At 46.8% G+C, this 21,958-nt stretch overlaps 1 protein-coding gene across 2 annotated transcripts in view; it reads right to left on the bottom strand.

Moving 5' to 3' along the window:
• Positions 1-21,958, bottom strand: part of ALG2 (ALG2 alpha-1,3/1,6-mannosyltransferase) — a 35,524-nt gene that overhangs the window by 10,209 nt on the left and 3,357 nt on the right. The window contains exon 2 of one of the 2 annotated variants that reach the window (XM_063922659.1): positions 187-387. The exons of the other annotated variant lie outside the window; for it this stretch is intronic. The gene's annotated coding sequence lies outside the window, so the exon portion shown is untranslated. The remainder of the gene's footprint in view (positions 1-186; positions 388-21,958) is intronic. 2 annotated transcript variants of the gene reach the window in all.

Raw genomic sequence — 21,958 nt, 5'->3', positions numbered from 1 at the left:
TTACACTACACAGTAGTACACCTTATACATGTTACGCCACACAGTAGAGCCACTGCACCCTTACAGTGACCGGAGTGTGTGAGGTGTATGGGAGCAATGGCGCACAGCTGCAGTGCTGTGCGTTACCTCAGTGAAGATCACGAAGTCTTCTGCCGCCTTTGAAGCCATCTTACTTATCATACTCACCCGGCTTCTATCTTCTGGCTCTGCGAGGAGGACGGCGGCGCGGCTCTGGGACGAACTCCAGGGTGAGACCTGTGTTCCGACTCCCTCTGGAGCTAATGGTGTCCAGTAGCCTAAGAAACAGGACCTTGAAACTCAGAGAAGTAGGGCTGTTTCTCTCTCCTCAGTCCCACGATGCAGGGAGTCTGTTGCCAGCAGTGCTCCCTGAAAATAAAAAACCTAATTAAAATACTTTCTTAGCAGGAAACTCAGGAGAGCTCCCTGCAGTGCACCCATTTCCTCTGGGCACAGTATCAAACTGAGGTCTGGAGGAGGGGCATAGAGGGAGGAGCCAGTGCACACCCAGAGTCAAAGTCTTTCTTAAAGTGCCCATGTCTCCTGCGGAGCCCGTCTATCCCCATGGTCCTTACGGAGTCCCAGCATCCTCTAGGACGTTAGAGAAATAATATTTGTTCTAGTTCACTATATTAAGAGGAATGCTCGTTCCTCTTCAGAGGTGTTTGGGGACTGAGATTCTACAGACAATGGGGGTAATTCCAAGTTGATCGCAGCAGGAAATTTTTTAGCAGTTGGGCAAAACCATGTGCACTGCAGGGGGGACAGATATAACATGTGCAGAGAGAGATAGATTTGGGTGTGGTGAGTTCAATCTGCAATCTAAATTGCAGTGTAAAAATAAAGCAGCCAGTATTTACCCTGCACAGAAACAAAATAACCCACCCAAATCTAACTCTCTCTGCAAATGTTATATCTGCCCCCCATGCAGTGCACATGGTTTTGCCCAACTGCTGAAAAATATCCTGCTGCGATCAACTTGGAATTACCCCCAATGACTGCTCCCAGTTCTGTGCAGGTGAATAAACGTAAGTGGAAAGATACTCCATGTGGAAAGATACTTCAGTTGTGTTGAAAGAATCCGCCTTTTATATTTTCAGTCCAGATAGGTTCGGGTGGACTTTAAATAGTGAAGAAAGCCCATTGGTCACTAAGTGAAGCCCACCCAAACCTAACCTGTTCCTGGACCATTTGTGTCACATCGGTGGAGTATTACAAGGGAAAAACAAAAACTGAGCATCTTAGCCAGGGCCAGCAACAGAAATCTTGGGGCCCGATACACTGATGTTTTTGGGATCCCCTTCCTCAACCCCATAGCAACTTCCCCCCATCCTGCCCCAGTAGGTATATGGTGTGCCAACACATGGTACTAATTTCCTTTACCAATATATTTTCCAAGGCAAATAGTAAGGCACACCGAGGAACAGATTTTGGGATATTGCAAAATATAGCAAACCAATTAGAAAAAAATTAATTTAGAAACAAATTAAATTAGATGTTGGAAAGAGTTTGACTTATTGGTCCCTATATTAGCACAGTGATTTACAGCAAATATTCCCTGTATTCACATCAGTCCCTGCTATAGTATAAAGTAGGGGTGGGCAACAGGCGGCCCGCGGGCCGGATGCGGCCCGCGGACCGATCGTGCCTGGCCCGCTGTGCCCCATTAGAGTGCAATGACAAGCGGCCCGACAGGCCGCTTGTCATTGCACTGTTCTCAGACGAGGCGCCGCTGAGGAAATCCCGGTCACGTCACAAGGTCAGCTGACCGGGATTTCCTCTGTTACCAAGCGCGCTGGGCGGTACGGGGGGCGGGCACTGCGCTTGGCGGCTGAGTGAGGAGAAGAAGCAGCGGCCAGCGAGCGGGAGCAAGAGGCCACATCAGCAGTGACTCCAGGCGGCATCATCGGACAGCGGGGATCGTCTGCCACTGTGACGAACAGGTGAACCCCCTGTCCTGCCAGCCCCTGGATCACTGCTTAAGCTGCCATATAGGTTTAGGGGTGGGGAGGCAGCTGAGTTAAAAACTACAATATGGGTTTAGGGGAGGGAGGGGATAGGGGGGTAGGGACTGTCTGCCGTAATGTGTAAAAAAGGGTGATGCTGTCTGCCGTAATGTGTAAAAAGGGGGATGATGTCTGCCATAATGTGTAAAAACGGAGGCACTGTCTGCTGTAATGTGTAAAAAGGGGGACGATGTCTGCCGTAATGTGTAAAAAGGGGACGCAGTCTGCCGTAATGTGTAAAAAGGGGGACAATGTCTGCCGTAATGTGTAAAAAGGGGACGCAGTCTGCCGTAATGTGTAAAAAGGGGACGCAGTCTGCCGTAATGTGTAAAAAGTGGACGCAGTCTGCCGTAATGTGTAAAAAGGGGGACAATGTCTGCCGTAATGTGTAAAAACGGGGGCGCTGTCTGCTGTAATGTGTAAAAAGGGGGATGATGTCTGCCGTAATGTGTAAAAAGTGGACGCAGTCTGCTGTAATGTGTAAAAAGGGGAACAATGTCTGCCGTAATGTGTAAAAACGGGGGCGCTGTCTGCTGTAATGTGTAAAAAGGGGGACGATGTCTGCCGTAATTTGTAAAAAGGGGACGCTATCTGCCGTAATGTGTAAAAAGGGGACTCTTTTTGAGTATTTTGTGTGTGGCCCTCGAATATTCGTTGGAAGTGTTAAGCGGCCCCCCAGCTGAAATAATTGCCCACCCCTGGTATAAAGACATGTTGTTAAATGGGACTCAATGGGTGGAATTCAAATGTTTGAAAACATGGTTACGTGTCTGTTTTTTCCTGTCTACTAGATAGGGAAAAACAGATCCCAACTGACTTTTCATACAATTGAATCTCCCCCTATATATCAGATGCATGGATGCTTAGGCTGTGTACACACGGTGCGATGTGACCCTTCGATTTTGACTATATAGAAAAGTCAGAACATATCGCACCCTGTGTATACAGCTTGCGATACCGATGCGCGCTGCCGCGGGATCGGTATCGCAAGACAAAACAGACTGTGCAGGCATGGCAATTTTGACTATCTAGTAGAAAGAATGCCATAGTCAAAATCGCACCGTGTGTACACAGATTTAGTGTTCATGCTAGGCTGTTTTAGCAGGGTTCCGCGCCCTGCCTGATTTTTAAAGGGCAAAATGAGCCCTGCCCGTGAATAAATAAATGCTGTGCGCACCTGAATGGTATCTATTCACATTAAAGGGAAGGCTTGGGGAAATCCCAGAACTTCCATAAGTGCCTGGCACGCCCCCATTAATGACACTAACAGTTGAACATCCCCCCATTAATGACGCTGGTGGGGCCAGCCATCCTCCCCAGCCGGCAGCGCCGCCTTTTCAAGCATGTACGCATGCCGAACTAACTGGCCCAGAACCTTTGCACTCTGCCTGCATCCTAGCAGGAACACTAGATAAAGATTTATTCCCACTTAGGAGCTGAGCTGTTTTGCCTGACACATGATAAATAAAGTAGAGCTGCCAGCATAGCCTTCTGAAGCGACCCCTCAGGGTAGAGGGGTATGGAGGGGCAGGAGGATGCTAGTAGCTGATCTCAGTAGTATCAGGATTTGTAACATGGGCACCAGCAGTACAATAATTATAGCTTTCAGCATGCCTCCTGCAGGATAAGGTGGCCCCTGGCATTAGTGAGGAATGCAAGGTGCTGGCACAGTAGTATCGGGGTGTAGCATGGGCACCAGCAGGGTAATTACTTTTGCCAGTAATACCTCATGCAGGATGATGTGGCTCCTGGCATCGAGGGGTGGCGGGGGGGAGGATGGTTATGCAAGGTGCTGGCACAGTAGTATTGGGTGTAACATGGGCACCAGCAGGGTAATAATTACTGTTGCCACCAATGCCACCTGTAGGATGAGGTGGTCCCTGACATGAGGGGCGGGGGAGGGGGGGGGGGGGGGTAAGCAAGGTGCTGGCACAGTAGTATTAAGTGCAGCATGGGTAGGGTAAAAATTAATGGTGCCGCCAATGCTGACTGCAGGGTGAGGGGGCCCCTGGCATTGGGGGGTGGGTATGCAAGGGGCTAAGACAGGAGTACTGGGTGCAACATGGGCACCGGCAGGACAATAATTACTGTTGTCACCAATGCCACCTGCAGGATTAGGTGGCCCCTGGTATTGGGGGGGGGGAAAGGCGGTATGCAAGGTGCTGGCAAAGTAGTATTGGGTGTCACATGGGCACCAGCAGGGTAATAATTACTGGTGCCAGTAATACCTCCTGCAGGATGAGGTGGCCACTGGTATTGGGGGGAGGGGGGTATGTAAGGTGCTGGCACAGTAGTATTGGGTGTAACATGGGCACAAGCAGGGTAATAATTACGGTTGCCAGCAATGCCACCTGCAGGATGAGTTTCCACTGAAGACAGGCTGGTACAATTTTAAATGAGGGTGTTTCTGAAAACACCTACAGCACTTGGTATTACCAAGGACCAACACTGGTACTAACCAGGACCAACACTGCTTAGCTTCCAAGATCAGATAAGATTGGGCATGTCCAGTGTGGTGTGGCTGTAAATCATACCGTGAGATACCGCTTCTTGCACCCAGACATCTGTAGTAGACTGCTGCCAGCTCTGTACCATCAGGCTGATGGCTTATCTTCAGATTCGAAAAACCGTTCCTCTGGTATCTCAATACCTTTTAGTCCTACCAGACTTGTTGGATTGGGACTGATTGCCTTTTACCCTTTTCTTCTGCTTTTCCTTGATTCCGAAAGGACCGGAAAGCTGGAAACTAGGCTTGATCTGATTTCAAATACTGTTAATTGTTACGTTCCTGATGCTCAGAACTAGAGAGATGTTGTGTAGAGAGTCCAGAGCACCAGGACGTGACGCTGAAATAAGGGATGGTACGGGAATAGCCCCTAGCACCCTACCTCCGTTGTTTTACCAGTCAGTTCACGCCTGAGTGACTATGGTTTCTTGGGCCCACGGCAGCCGCGTTTGAAGGGCGGATTAGGTCTGCCCAACTCCGATGCCCCCAGGTCTTAGAGTGGGACAAGGCATGAACCGAGACAGGATAATAACAAGGGGACCTCTAACTAAAGCAAACAGAAGCTAGGGGCTACTAACTACCCTAAAACTAAATATATGTGCGGCACGCCGCCAAAGGAAAAGAACAACAAAAGATACCACTGTCCACTCCCCCACACGGCACCGCCGAGTTCCGGGGAGGACAGTGAAAAGCGGAAACCTCCGCAAAAACCACCAATACCAAAGTAAAACAAGGACTAAGCGGCCTAAGCCGCAATACGCGGCAGAAGCCGCTACTCACGAAACCGGGAGAGAACCCCAACAAGCGAGAACCACCAGATGACCGCAACAGGTTGACTTGGACAGGAAGGATTCCCAGGACCGGCTTCAGAACTCAGGAGCACAGGGAGCAGGATCGACCAGATACAGATGACCAGGAACAGACGTTGTAAGGCAGGAACAGCATACAGGAAGCTATCACCGGCGAGGCTGCAGTGTGCTGGCTCCCATAAAAAGACCCTGCTGGCCAATGACAGGAGGGCCAGCAAGACCAGCCCCCAGACCCTAATTAAAAGTTGCCGTGCAGCTGCCCTGCTGCACGAGCAACTAAATCAATCCTATCTGGCAACGGGGAACGCGGTCCGCCAATGGCGTCCCCGTTGCTATGGACCAAGCGGCTGAGGACACCCGGCGTCCTAGCGTTGCCAGGGACCCGGCGGCTACAGTACGCACGGCGTCCTGGCGTTGCTATGCGCCGGGCGGGCAGGGAGGGAGGTGCGGCGGCCGTGAGCGTCGCTCAGAAGCAGAACGAGCGGCGCCGCGGACCGCGGTACCTAACATTAATTCTTTACCAAAAAAATATTTCCAGTAACAAGATAAGACTCCAGAACCTTCCTGGATTATGAGTCAATTTACCATGTACATAGCCAATCCGCACTGCGAGCTGCTGCTGCAGCTGCTGTCTGAGAGGCAATAGTACCCATATCCAGGTCCGCTTATCACTGCCTGTTTGATATGCATTATGGAATTTTTGCTTTCTAGATGACATCTAGAAACCCCTTTCAATGCATCAGCCCAGGCTGCCATTGCTTATCGGTTTCTGAGCTAAAGCCAAGGCTGGTCTAATGATTGTCCCAGACAAAAAGAAGAAATGGTCTTTAGAAAACCAGAGTCTCCTATCCGCGACATCATTAATTTATGTTGAAAACCAAAATAACGTAGATTTTCGCACCATTCTAAAATCTGCGAATCTACTTTGGGAGCCACCCTACTTTTTAAACAGTACCCAGCTGGACGAGGATAATCAGAATTCAACTTCCTACTAGGAGTAACCCAACATACATCAGCTGTTTTGGGACGTTTAAACACAGCCGCCTTAGTTTCTAACATAGGCTCTGCTGCTTCTGAGGATAGAATGGCTTACATAGCACGAATTAGCTCAGGTATGTCCACTGAGCTGACCTTCCAAAGTGCAATGAGTCCTCAGCTAAACATGTGTAGACTATGAAGATGTTGTATCAGGTCTATGTGATTTACTTACCACTGGCCTTTCAGACTGCCTTTATTAAGAAACTGCCACTTCCTATGTGGATAACCACAGAATGAAGATTGCATGTAATGGTTAATAGGATAACCTAGCGTTGGATGATGTCTGTGCAAAGTAGCCAATAAAGGTACACCTAGAACCTGTCCCTGCCTCAGTTACTTAAGAGGCTTTGGACAACTAAACCATTTTGCACATTATCCCATTGAACCAGTCCTGATAGGTTAACCTAGCTCTGCAAGATAACATGAAATGAGTGTTGGTGCTGCTGTGGAAAGTGTATTTTCCTCATCCTTGCCGCTCTTAGACATGATAAATAAATCACACACCTTTACAGTGTTATTACACAATTTGTGACTGTAATCACTTTAAAATTTGTTAAAGTGACACACAATCCGACCCTACCCTGCTTTGCACCAGCATTGAGAATCGGAATACACTGAAAAACTGACAGAATTTTATAGTAAAGTCAGCAATCACACTAGCAGTCAGTCACAGGTTATACATTGAGCACATAATCTACTACAAATACATTTCAAGTACAGTATGTAGGAGAAACATTACTGCATTACTTTACAGTGCCTTGCTAAAGTAATCATCAAACCCAACACCCACCGACCCCACCAACCCCACCTTCTTTGCATTTTTCATGTTTTGTTGCCTCACAACCTGGAATTAAAATGGATTGTTTGAAGGTTTGCATCATTTCATTCACAGAACATGCCTACAACTTTGAAGATGTTTTTTTTTATTGTGAAGCAAACAACAAATAGGACAAAATAACAGAAAACTTCAACGTGCATAACTATTCACCCCCCTAAAGTCATTAATTTGTACAGCCACAAGTTGCTTTGGATAAGTCTCTATGAGCTTGCCACATCTTGCCAGTGGGATTTTTGCCCATTCCTCTGGGCAAAACTGCTCCAGCTCCTTCATGTTGGATGGTTTCAACTTGTGAGCAGCAATCTTCAAGTCTGACCACAGATTATAAATTGGATTGAGATCTGGGCTTTGGCTAGGTCATTCCAACACATTTAAATGTTTCCCCTTAAACCACTCGAGTGTTGCTTTAGCAGTATGCTTCGGGTCATTGTCCTGCTGGAAGGTGAACCTCCGTCCCAGTCTCAAATCACAGGCAGACTGAAACAGGTTTTGCTCAAGAATATCTCTGTAGTTAGCACCATTCATCTTTCCCTCGACTCAAAACAGTTAACCAGTCCCTGCTGCTGAAAAACATCCCCACAGCATGATGCTGCCACCACCATGTTTCATTGTGGGGATGGTGTTCTTGGGGTGATGAGATGTGTTGGGTTTGCGCCACACATAGCGTTTTCCTTGGTGGCCGAAAAGTTAAATTTTAGTCTCATCTGACCAGAGCACCTTCCACCATACATTTGGGGAGTCGTCCACATGCCTTTTGGCAAACTCAAAACGTGCCTTCTTATTTTTAACACTAAGTAATGGCTTTTTTCTGGCCACTCTTCCATAAAGCCCAGCTCTATGGAGTGTATGGCTTATTGTGGTCACATGTGCAGATACACCAGTCTCTGCTGTGGAACTCTGCAGCTCCATCAGGGTTACCTTTGGTCTCTGGGCTGCCTCTCTGATTAATGCCCTCCTGGCACGGTCTGTGAGTTTTGGTGGCCAGCACTTTCTTGGCAGGTTTGTTGTGGTACCATGTTCTTTCCATTTGAAGATGATGGATTTGATGGTGCTCGGGGATATCATCAAGAATTTTGATTTTTTTTTATTACCCAACCCTCACTTGTACTTCTCAACAACTTTGTCCCTGACTTGTTTGGAGAGCTCCTTGGTCTTCATGGTGTGATGCCTCTAGCTTAGTGGTGTTGCAGCCTCTGGGGCCTTTCAGAAAACGTGTTTATACTGACAGATCATGTGACACTTACATTGCACACAGGTGGACTTCATTTCACTAATTATGTGACTTCTGAAGGTAATTGGTTGCACCAGAACTTTTGAGGGCTTCATAGCAAAGGCGGTGAATACATATGCACATGCCAATTTTCAGATTTTTATTTATAAAAATTATTTTTTATATAAATTTTTCTCATTTCACTTCACCAACTTAGACAGTTTTGTGCATAACCATCACAAAAATTCAGATTAAAATAAAAAAATAAAAATTACAGGTTGTAATGTAACAAAATAGGTAAAAAGCAAGGTACTGTATAATGGAGTTTTAAACGTATTCAGTTGCACAGCAAAAGAAAACCACAGCAATAGTTATCAGACTCATATGCATCAGGCACTTTATCTAACTATTTGTACTCAAAGATAGATAGAGACTTAGGTGGACATTTACTAAGCAGGCATAAGAGCGGAGAAGTGAGCCAGTGGAGAAATTTCTGCATCAACTAATCAGCAGCTCTGTATAATTTTATAGTATGCAAATTATAGATGTTACTTCAGAGCTGATTGGTTGCCATGGGCAACTTCTACACTGGCTCACTTCTCTGCCCTTATCACTGTTTAGTAAATGTCCCCCTTAGTGCTGTATTACCCAGCTCAGTAGAGTGGGATACAGGAAGACTCACCCCACTTCCAGGACCAATCAATACGTTTGCAAACGCTGAGTGGATCAAGATGCTACTAGCGTACACAATCGCTCCGTGAACCTATAGTGAACATAGACGCCCAAGTGAACACTGACGCACCAGTCACACAGCCACCTATGCTGCGACTGGGTCCCCTTAGTACACAGCATCTCAGACGGAAGCGGGAAAACAGTTCATGGCGGGAGACTCGGAGGAAACTGGTCATGAACCGGGTAGAGGGGCGACCAGGAGAGCGTCTGACTCCCCACTGCTGACATCAACCCTAGGGATCGCAGCCTCATACTACCCCTGGAGCCTATGATCCCTAAGGCCTAGCGCTGGTGCACTGTCAGTGGCAGCTGCATCAGCAACTGTTTGGTAGTCTCATCCCAAAACAGTGTGGTTGTGTCTGCGTTACCCTTCTAAGTGGAACCGAAGCCTTACCTTACCCCGTGCTCCGGCCACAGCCTGGTGACGTCTGCTGGACCTGCTAGTATATCCGACACAGACGCCCGCCGATCGACACTTTCTAAGGTACGTATAAGACGCTTTTTAGAAAGATCACTCTGAAAAAATAGTAAGACTATAAAAATAAAATAAGAAAGCTTATGGCTGCTAAAAAAACAGCAGCCCCCTGACCATGGTCCGGCTCCTGCTGCCCAAACAAAAAACTGATTTGCCTGAGCCAGGATATATGGACGGGCCCATTGCATGCTGGGAGGCAGAAAAGCTTTGACCGTTTGGTGCTAATCCGCTGTCGCTCCACCATATCCCAATGTATCCTGTGGACCCTGCAGGAGAAAGATAAGCACTGTGTAGACTCTGCCTGCACTGTGATGATTCACAGACTCTGCTGCACTAGGCGCCTGAGGCTACCCACAACTCAGAGAGGCATAACCTAATTTGCATACTGACGCAAACTCCGCCCCATATTACATCTGATGCACATAGTCAGAATATCAGATGAGGAAGTGTGAATCTGGGAGCAGCAGAAGATGGGACAAAACAGATTGGCATGTATGCGCTGAGTGGCTGGGGTCCACCCAAACCTCGGGGCTCCTCTGAACCTCAGGGCTCATTACAGCTGTCCCCTTTGTCTACCCCTATCGCTGAGCCTGATGTTAGCTATGCTGTTATTTCATACTGTCTGGAACACAACACAGTGACAGTTTTCTGCTTCCAGAGGAAAATCAAACCTCTTGTAGAATAAATTTGAAAATTCACCCAAAAAGATTTTTTGGGTCAGCCGCACAATGTAAAAACAATAAAAACTTTGAAAATCTAGTAAAAAAAAAAAAGTAACATGCATTCGTGTAATGTTTTCCTCTGTCCAGTCAAAATGTTGTTGTAGTGTAAGAAGCTTATTATCATACGGATGTTTCAGGCTTGCTCGGGATGCTAACCTCTTCACTGTGCCACATACACTATCGCAAGGCCCTTTTTTCCTTGAGCAATTGCGAAAAAATGCCGCTCTGCTTCTATACCAAAATCATCTTTATGAGAGCATAAGTTGGCAAGTTTTTCCTGTTCTTAAATTGTGTGGCACAGCCATCAGAGAAGTAGAAAATCTTTTTGGGTGATATTTTTGGTGAAATTTATTCTACAGGAAGTTTGAGTTTCCTCTGGAAGCAGTAGACTGTCACTGTGTTGTGCTCCAGACAGTCTGAAATAACAGCATAGCTAAGATGCTCAGTTTTTGTTTTTCCCTTGTAAAGGTGCATACACACGGTGAGATATTGACTATCTCCGATTTTGACTATGAGACTTCCCTTGAACTGCCCAGAGCCGAGAAGCACCGATTTTGACTAAGTGCCAATTTTGACTAAACTTTGTACTAGATAGTACACAATATAGCCAGGATTGACTTGCCTGCACAGTCTATCTTTCCTTGAGATACCGACCCCGCGGGAGTGCACATCGGTATCGCAGCTGGCTAAGCACAGTGCGATTTGCACTAACTTTCCTTGCGATTTTGACTATGGGGTAAATGTATGAAGCAGTGATAAGAGTGGAGAAATGAGCCAGAGAAGTTGCCAATGGCAACCAATCAGCTGCTCTGTATAATTTTATAGTATGCAAATTATAAATGTATGGCACTGCTGATTGGTTGCCATGGGCAACTTCTCCACTGGCTCACTTACCCATATATAGTCAAAATCAAAAGGATAAATCTCACTGTGTGTACACAGCTTTATACGCCACACATGGGAGAATTGTACAGTAGTTTGAGCACTAATCCAAAGATAGCGGGGTCACTGAGGCTTCCTCTTGTGAGTACAGTGTTGGTTCCAGTGTACTGTGTCTCTCCCTCCCAGCACCCATTCTCCAAGTTGCTGTTCCTTCCTCCTCCCAGCACACATTCTCCCAGTCTGACACCTCTTTGTAATTAAACACTCCACTTTTTCAAATGTGACACAAATGGCCCAGGAACAGGTTAGGTTTGGGTGGGCTATACTTAGTGACCAATGGGCTTTTCTACACGATTTAAAGCCCATCCAAACCTATCCTGTCCCTGGGCCACTTGTAGTGGGCCAGAAAAATGTAAAAGGTGGGCCAATTTGGTATACGTTTAACTTGCCGGCTGTCGGATCCCGGCATTCAAGATACCAACGCCGGAATCCCGACAGCTGCCAATGCTGGCAGCTGGAATACCAGCCAAACTGGACTATTCCACGACACCCATAGAGTGGGAAAAGTACCTGTGGTAAGCGCTGCGAGCGACCTAGCCCACAGAATGGCGAGTGCAGCGAGCCCACAAGGGTACTCTTTGCGCTCGCCCTGCTGCAGGCATTCTGGCGGCCAGGATGCCTTTGTGGGAATCTCATCCGCCAAAAAGCGTCCGTTTGTGAAAATATCAGTTTTACAACCGATAATGAACGAGGGCCAATATGCTAAAATCTTTGGCAGCATATGCAAAAATATTAGTGGTTATGTGAAATTAAATTTTCATGTATTGTGTCCTATATTTCATGGAATGACACTTCTGCTTTTAATAGTCTGGGAGATTGGAACTGAATTGATTTGATTAATTTTTCGTTTAGTGAGAACAAACATTGTGCAAAATTAAATCACCCCCATGGATGCCAGTGTATCAAACCTCTTAAGGAGGATAAATGGAAATCAGATTGTAGCTGTCATTTATCTAAAAGATTTGATAAAATGATAAATAGAAAGTTTGACACATCGTCCTTATGATCTGTTTTTTTTTAAATAATGATACACCAAGACTGAAACTATATTATCCACAAAAAAACAACTTTAGTATTGTGTGACTATTTTTTTTATATAACAAAAACAGAAAATAAAAAAGCAAAGTTGCTTACCTAGAGTTACATTTACTAAATATCTATTTTTAGTGATCTACAACGATGTTGTGTTACTGGGGAAAAAACACACATGTACCAACATTTAAAAATAAATATAAAAAAGCACCTGTTAGTACAGGTGTTATAGCCCTGAAATTCAATATCTATTTAATATTGACCTTTAGTAAATATACTCCAAGTGTAAACATTCCTCAAATATTCCTCAAATGTGGTTGAAACAGTTATCACCTGCTCATCCAAAAATGCATAACGACATGTTTCTTAATAAAACAAAATTCAACTTTAGCCTGATTCCAGAGCATTACAGTGTTGCCACCATTGTGTAAAGTGTTGAGAACCAATAATCCAGGTGATTTGAGATTCTGATACTTGTGCCACAGGCACAGGCGTAACTAAGAGGGGTCGAGCAGGGCACATGCCCTGGGCGCCGTGGCAGGCCCTGCAGAAGGGGGCGCCGCCGGCCAGGGCATCGTACCTGCTCGCCCGCCCCCATTAATGTGCAGCTGCTGTGTGTGAGGAGGAGCAGGAGCAGCAGCAGAGAGTAACCTGCTGACGGTGGGGGTCAGACAAGCATCTGCTGAGCCCAGATTGGTGGAGCCCAGTACATGCTCATCTGACCCAATTAGGGGGCGGGGCTACATCTGGATCTTCTGCAGCTCTGCTGCTTTTCTCCTGGGCCCTGGCTGGCAGCGTGGAAGAGGAGGGAGGAGCTGCTGGAGGCTACAAGTTATCAAAGGTGAGCGCACCTCTGTCTGTGTGTGTGTGTCCCTGAGTGTCTCCATGCCCCTCTTCATCAGCAGTGTGTGTCTCCATGTCCCCCTCCCCCCATCAGCAGTGTGTGTGTCTCCATGCCCCCCCATCAGCAGTGTGTGTCTCCATGCCCCCCCATCAGCAGTGTGTCGTCATGTCCCCCTCCCCACACCAGAGTGTCTCCATGCCCCCTACCCTCCATCAGCAGTGTGTGTGTGTGTGTGTGTGTGTCCATGCCCCCTCCCGGCCAGCAGTGTGTGTCCCCATGCCCCCTCCCGGCCAGCAGTGTGTCCCCATGCCCCCAGTTTGAGTATCTCCATTCAACATCGCAGGGGAGCTTGTTTAATACACAGAACGCTTGGGTGCGGTGCAGTCTCCCTGACAGCAGCAGCATGGGCTCCCAGCGCATGGGACACACAGAGTGCGATGGCATGTGCTGAATGACGACGCAGGGGGAGGTGATGGTGTGCTGAATGACGACGCAGGGGGAGGTGATGGTGTGCTGCATGACGATGCAGCGGGAGGTGATGGTGTGCTGAGTGATGACGCAGGGGGAGGTGATGGTGTGCTGAGTGATGACGCAGGGGGAGGTGATGGCGTGCCGAGTGACGACACAGGGGCTAGGTGATGGTGTGCTGAGAGACGACCAGAAGTGTAACTAAGGGGGGTCGAGCAGGCCCAGCAGAGGGGGGCGCCTCCGGCGGCCAGGGCATCATGCCCACTCGCAGCCGCTACTATTGCTCAATGGTCCAGCACCCCCCACGCCCCCATGCAATCCGATCATCGCTGTCTGTGTGCTGCTGTCGTACACTGATAGTGATGATCGGATCGCTGCCCGGGTCACCCCCTCCTGCTGCGTTGTGGGTGGCTGGCCGCACAGCCCAGCCCACCTGCCGTCATTTCCTCGTGGTGTGACGTCAGCACGTAAAACCACACGTCCTTCCATCCTGCCCTGCGCTGCCGCTGACTGTACAGGACTGGAGCCCCTAGGACTGCTGGAGGAGGACATAGTGGTGGTGACACTGACAGTGTAAGTATATTTTCTATCTGTGTGTATATGTGTTCAGTGTGCTTGTGTATAATTGTGTATTTCCTGTGTTTGTATATGTGTTCTATGTGTGTGTATAAGTAAGTGTATGTGTTCTATGGCTATGTGTGTGTGTTTTATGTGTGTGTTGTGTGTGTGTGTGTGTGTGTGTGTGTGTGTGTGTGTGTGTGTGTGTGTGTGTGTGTGTGTGTAGAAGTGCCACCACTTCGATATAGAGATATATACACTGCTCAAAAATATAAAGGGAACACTTAAACAGCACAATATAGCTCCAAGTCAATCACACTTCTGTGAAATCAAACTGTCCACTTAGGAAGCAACACTGATTAACAATCAATTTCACATGCTGTTGTGCAAATGGAATAGACAACAGGTGGAAATTATAGGCAATCAGCAAGACACCCCCAATAAAGGAGTTGTTCTGCAGGTGGTGACCACAGACCACTTCTCAGCTCCTATGCTTTCTGGCTGATGTTTTGGTCATTTTTGAAAGCTGGCGGTGCTTTCACTCTAGTGGTAGCATGAGACAGAGTCTACAACCCACACAAGTGGCTCAGGTAGTGCAGCTCATCCAGGATGGCACATCAATGCGAGCTGTGGCAAGAAGGTTTGCTGTGTCTGTCAGCGTAGTGTCCAGAGCATGGAGGCGCTACCAGGAGACAGGCCAGTACATAAGGAGACGTGGAGGAGGCCGAAGGAGGGCACCAACCCAGCAGCAGGACCGCTACCTCCGCCTTTGTGCAAGGAGGAGCACTGTCAGAGCCCTGCAAAATGACCTCCAGCAAGCCACAAATGTGCAAGTGTGTACTCAAACGATCAGAAACAGACTCCATGAGGGTGGTATGAGGGCCCGACGTCCACAGGTGGGGGTTGTGCTTACAGCCCAACACCATGCAGGACGTTTGGCATTTGCCAGAGAACACCAAGATTGGCAAATTCGCCACTGGCGCCCTGTGCTCTTCACAGATGAAAGCAGGTTCTCACTGAGCACGTGACAGACGTGACAGAGTCCGGAGACGCCAAGGAGAACGTTCTGCTGCCTGCAACATCCTCCAGCATGACCGGTTTGGCAGTGGGTCAGTAATGGTGTGGGGTGGCATTTCTTTGGGGGGCCGCATAGCCCTCCATGTGCTCGCCAGAGGTAGCCTGACTGCCATTAGGTACCGAGATGAGATCCTCAGACCCCTTGTGAGACCATATGCTGGTGCGGTTGGTCCTGGGTTCCTCCTAATGCAAGACAATGCTAGACCTCATGTGGCTGGAGTGTGTCAGCAGTTCCTGCAAGACGAAGGCATTGATGCTATGGACTGGCCCGCCCGTTCCCCAGACCTGTATCCAATTGAGCACATCTGGGACATCATGTCTCGCTCCATGCACCACAGACTGTCCAGGAGTTGGCGGATGCTTTAGTCCAGGTCTGGCGTTGTAGGGAGGTCATACAGGCACGTGGAGGCCACACACACTACTGAGCCTCATTTTGACTTGTTTTAAGGACATTACATCAAAGTTGGATCAGCCTGTAGTGTGTTTTTCCACTTTAATTTTGAGCGTGACTCCAAATCCAGACCTCCATGGGTTAATAAATTTGATTTCCATTGATAATTTTTGTGTGATTTTGCTGTCAGCACATTCAACTATGTAAAGAACAAAGTATTTAATAAGAATATTTAATTCATTCAGATCTAGGATGTGTTATTTTAGTGTTCCCTTTATTTTTTTGAGCAGTGTATATATATATATATATATATGTCGAAGTGGTGGCACTTCTCCACAGACCCGGAAGTATATATTATTATTTTTTAATTAGCACACAGCAGCAGCACATAGGAAGGAGGCCGGAGGCCCTGGAGGACTCACGCCTGCACCTGTCACCGGAGCGACCAGAGCCGCCCGCGCTGAGTAGAGAAGGCGCCGCAGAAGAGGAGTCCAGCAAGCCGCAGGACCGGGGAAGGACATCCAACCTTCAATGGACTGGGACCCTGCAGCAAGGGAGGAGACTGACCAGCGATGGGAGCACCGGCAGAAGACCCCGGCTGGCTTAAAGGAGACGGCACGGAACAGCGGGGAGGACGGCGCAGATTGGGATCCTGAGCAGGAGAGAAGATCCCCCTTCGGAGCGCAGCAGACCACACTGAAAAGGGTACATCCCCGATGCGGTGCTCTTCATCCCGGGTGGCTCCGAAGATATGGAGTGTCGGAGGTGGCAGAAGCGCCGCAGCTTGGGGTGAGAAATCGCTGCAACCCTTCCGCTGCTAAACTCTGCAATTAGTCAATTAAGGGGGTAGGCTCCCCTAACCACAGTGCCCACATGCCTTTTTAATTAAGGGGGTAGGATCCCCTCACTCTATAATGTGAATTTCGGCTCCTACCGTGTGTTATAATGTGAAAGGGGCACCAGTACTAGATAGTATAAAGGGTCCTACTACACTGAAGGCCACGCCCCCTTTTCCAGAGCGCGCGCCGAATTGCAACCTTCCCTTTTTCATAACCCCCTTCGAAAATTACACTTCGACCACTGCACCTACATCTATACATACACACCCTGAGATGATGATGGTAAGGTGCATGTGGAATTGAAAAGAATGCTCCCAGGATGACCTGAAACAGCTGGCGTGTTATGTTGGCACATCCCATTTTCAGTGTCCAAGCCCCCTTCTGCCCATTTTTTTTTCAGTGTGCGCCAGTGGCGTGCGCACATACTTTCCTTTTGTATTATTGTTATTATTATTCAATTTTATTTTGTTTTGGGGGGGGGCATTATTGATCTTGCCCTGGGCTCCAAAACCCCTAGTTACGCCTCTGGCTACAGGAAATATGTATTCGTGAATACGGACTCCCCGAGAGAGTGTTTATTCAACGTTCAAAACGTCAGCATGGCCTGAAAGTCAATATTCACCATGAAGAACATACAGTTCTTACTAGCCCTAGCATTGGCTAAAATCAGGTGTAAACATTCACAATGTCACCATTCTGAATGTATAGCCCCTCACTATGGTACATATGTACTATGCCTTAAACAGTGAAAAAGTAGAGAGAAAGTGCCAGCCAATCAGCTCCTGTCATGTTACAGGCGGTTTAAAAAATTACAGGTGTCGGTACTCTCTCTCTCTCTCGAAGGCTTAATACGTCTTTCCTTATGGTTGATTCTATATCGGAGTGGGAGAAGGGACCTTCTGACGTACCTAGGGGAGGAGACACGTCACCAGGGGGAGGAGCTACGGGCGAACAGGGTACCCGAAAAGTACCCTCGCGGGCTTGCTTCGCTCGCCACGCTTCGGGCTGATTACTGAAGGGTTAAACATGCTATATGAATTGTTATGTGCTTGAATAAACACGTACGCACTCTCTACAAGATGCCCTTGTCTGTTCATATAATATAAGGCTTGTGTGTGTCTTATCTTCAAGGACAATTACATACCAGATCAAAACTGTTACTTCTGTGTGTTACTAAATATCCTGCATGTAATGTCGTATGCTACTTCTATTTATCCAATCATATGCTTGCACATATTGTATACACCCATGTACGTTGTCTTTATAAACCTTTGTTAACCATATAATAAAGCAGAGTGACTCTTAACCCTCAACTGTGTGTTTTATGTATGGGGCTAAGAGCTGCTTTCACTGGTACCAAAGAGATGATTACATCGAGGGGGCACAAAAAGGGTTAATTCCCTTCAGCTGGGGGCTAGGTCCGGGATCTAGGCGATCGTCCCCTGCCCGGTAAGATAGAGAATTTTATTGTCTGTCTTTTCCGTTCAGGGATTGCGATTACTACTAGATTTGAACTCATTCCGTGTTCCGGGAACACGTGACCAAAAATACAATCCAAGTCCGGGACTTGGCAGAAAAGAAACTTGTTTTCTTAAAGGCGCCGGGCGCCACATAAAGGTATCAGGGATACCAATCTTTAAAGGCAAAGGTATCAGGGATACCAATAAAGAGGACCAGGGGTCCACGAAATCTTTAAAAGGCACAGGTATCCGGGATACCATAGATGGACCAGAAATCCAAATAACAACGCCTCCTCGATTTGATCACCTAAATGTTTGTATGTTTGTCTTATAAGTACTCATATTGTAATTTTTTCTATTAAGGACACTCAGTGAACGGGTGGTAAGTGCACGGGCGCTGAGTCTCAGAGGACATTGTTGTTTACAGTGATTTTAAGTACATTTGAAAGTTGATTTGTAACAAATAACATTGTCCACGATTGCAGAGATATTAATTGTACGGGTGGTAAGTGTACGTACATTTGGTATCACAAGTTGTGCTGTTATTCCTTATCTTCTCTGTTCTGTCTCTGGTAGTTTGTGTAGGGAATGTGTAATCCCACATGTTACCAATGATTTATGATCAGATCAGCTGAATGCATACATAGACTATTGCTCCCCTTCCCTGTTATTTGTGAATTCTTTTAGAAATATATTGCGTGGGTGGTAAGTGTACACGCACTATATGACACTGTGTTTGGAACAATCTATGTTTTTTTATGATAAAGATTGTTATTAATTCAGTTTAGACACGTTAGTTACTTATTGGTAATATGGGATCAGATCAGAGTAAAGAGATTGAATACCCCCCTCCCCTCCCCTCCCGGGGGAGACCTGCAAGGAATGTGCTGCTCGTCTCTCCCAGCAGCAGCAGTAGCTTGCAAACAGAAACCTAGTGAGAATGTGACTGAATTCTGGAATTGATTTAAAAGTGTTGGTCAGAGGAGGCAGGTCTCACCCTAGTTAATACCGACAACTTACTCATTTCTACATTTAGAAACAACTTGTTGCCAACAGTGTCATTAACTGTAAAACAGAGTGTTTCCAGTTGGACCTCTGATAATTTAAAGATTCTGAAGAACATTTATATGAGAAAGAAGCAGCAGGTTGTTTTGAAATGAGGAAATCTGTCAGTACTATACCCTCACATAACTACCAGAACCCCCCGGGAAAGCCAAATAGGTCTTTCCGCCCACCCAAGACAATAGGTTCCAGAGGGGCCCTATGACACTGGCCTAATATCTTGTACCCCCTACAAGGCCACACTGAAACCTGATGTACACCCCTTTACCAGAAACAATATCCATTGTCTAAAAGAAAAAATAGAAGGTCTTAGACCTATGGTACAGCAATTTTTAGAGCAAGGCATTCTTAGACATGTAGTATCCCCATACTGCACACCAGTTAACCCTGTAGCAAAAGTAGATGGGACTATAAGGTTTATGCAAGATCTTAGAGCAATTAATCAGCTAATTGTTCCCATTGCACCAATTGTACCTGATGTAAACTCACTCCTCTCAGCCATCCCTGTAGATGCTGCATTTTTTTCAGTGATTAATTTAAAAAAATGCATTTTTCAGCATACCAGTGGACCCCCAAACACAGTTACTTTTTGCTTTTTCTTTTGAGGGCAAGCAGTTAACATGGTGCAGATTACCACAGGTATGTTTATTCACCTGTTGTGTATAGCATTGTACTCCAAGCCACATTGGCTCCCTGGCACCCCCCCTATGGTTCTGTCCTGCTACAGTATGCAGATGATCTGCTTCTCTGTAGTCAAACTGTTAAACTGGCTCTGTGAATGTGGACACAAGGTGTCTAAAAACTAAAATGCAATGGTGTAAAAAGCATGTCGATTATTTGGGTTTTGTACTCAGAGGGAGAAAGGAAAATCAGTCCACAACGCATTCAGTCTGTATTGGGCCTGGTCACCCCAACTACTCAGAAGGAAATGCTATCCTTTCTGGGCATGATTAATTACTGCAGACAGTGGATATCTGATTGTTCCTACTATGACAATATCTTGAGACAAGCCACTCTCAATAACAAACCTAAACAGATTCAATGGTCACAAGAAATGTTAACTGCATATGAAAGTCTAAAATGTATGTTGGTAAAAAGTCCGGCACAGAGCCTCCCAAACTGTACTGCCGTTTCATTTATATGCAAGGGACAACTGTAAAACCATGGCGGGGGTACTAACTCACATGGAGGCAAACTGCGCCCTGTGGCATTCCTGTGTCGGTCCAAGGTATGCCTGCCTGCCTCAGAGCACTGGCAGCTTGTGCAATGGTGGCTGAGATGGCAACTACACTCACCTTAGGTCACACAACAATTCTACACACAACACATGATGTCGTAGCAATACTTAACGGCTTGCATACACAGCATATGTCGGCCCAACGCCTTAGTGGGTATGAAGTCCTATTGCAAAGCAGCCCATCCCTCATCATCAAATATGCAAACACGTCATCAGGCCCAGCACCCATTCTTAATGCACTCCTAGGACAAAAGGGTCCCCAAGATGACATACCTGACGACCATGACTGCTCAGCATCAATAGAATCAGAGACCTCCCCGAGATTAGACATGTCCCCTGTGCCAATACCCGGTTCAGACAATGTCTTTGTTGATGGCTCCTGTAGCAGACCAAATGACTCCACATACCAAGCAGGTTATGCCGTTGTGCGCCTGCCCAATGACATTCTTGAAGCAAAGCCCATACCTTACCAGTCTGCACAGGCTGCAGAGCTCATAGCCCTTACCAGAGCCTGCCAAATGTACCAAAACAAACCCGTTACAATTTACACAGACTCCAAATATGCCCATGGCGTTGTCCACGACCATGGAGTTATTTGGGCAAGAAGAGGCTTTGTAGGAGCCGATGGAAAAGGCATTTCCCATGCACAGCTTATCACAAACCTCCTCCATGCCATCACACTGCCCTCTGATATTGCAATTTTGCACTGCAGGGCCCATACTGGTGGCAAGGACGACATATCCAAAGGCAATGCCCTTGCTGACAAAACTGCCAAAGAAGCAGCTCTACAACCCATTGCCCAGTCCCATATGACTGTCATGACCCCCCCTGCCATTAATGATCAATATCTTATCACGGAGCTACAGGCCACAGCCTCCAACAAGGATTTGGATGACTGGATATATCCTGTATTGCAGAAAAATCCCAAATCAGGATTAATCTGCAAAGAGGGGAAACCTTGTATACCCCAAACAAGTGCCCCTTTGTTCATTGCTCATTACCATGGGGTAGGACATCATAGCAAGAACACCACAGCCTTACTTTTAAGCAAAGACTTTTATATCACTGATGTTAAAACACTGGTAGATCATTACGTCAGTAGATGTGTTACCTGTCTACGTAACAACCCAATAATCCTGATAAAGCAAAACATCAGCATCTTGAATACCCTACTACACCCTTTACGCATTTGCAAATTGATTTCACACACATACCAGGTAAAGGCAAACAGGAATATGCTTTGGTCATAGTTGATATGTTTTCACGGTGGCCAGAAGCATTTCCAACAAAATCAGAAGATGCTAAGACTGTAGCAAGGATTTTAACCCAAGAAATCATCCCTAGATGGGGATGCCCACTACAGATAAACAGTGATAAAGGCGCAGCCTTTACAGCAAAAATCACACAGGCCCTGGTGAAGGCCTTACAAATTGAATGGAAATTCCATATTCCATATCACCCGCAGAGTTCAGGGGTCGTAGAGAGGATGAATAGGACCCTCAAAGACAAACTTAGGAAGGCCACAGGAGGTACCTTCCACAAATGGAAACAGGTCCTTCCCATTATCTTAGCAGAAATCAGAATGACCCCACAAAAGACCCTAGGTTACTCACCCTTTGAAATACTTATGGGTAGGCCCTTCCCTACACCCTGGGCTAAGAAACCATTAGTAGTACAGGAAGGAGACTTAGAGC

Source organism: Pseudophryne corroboree, chromosome 5 (assembly GCF_028390025.1).
Source record: "Pseudophryne corroboree isolate aPseCor3 chromosome 5, aPseCor3.hap2, whole genome shotgun sequence".
In the NCBI taxonomy this organism is placed as follows: Eukaryota; Metazoa; Chordata; class Amphibia; order Anura; family Myobatrachidae; genus Pseudophryne; species Pseudophryne corroboree.
The sequence above is the reverse complement of the archived record's forward strand: the minus strand, read 5'-3'. Positions and strand labels throughout refer to the sequence as shown.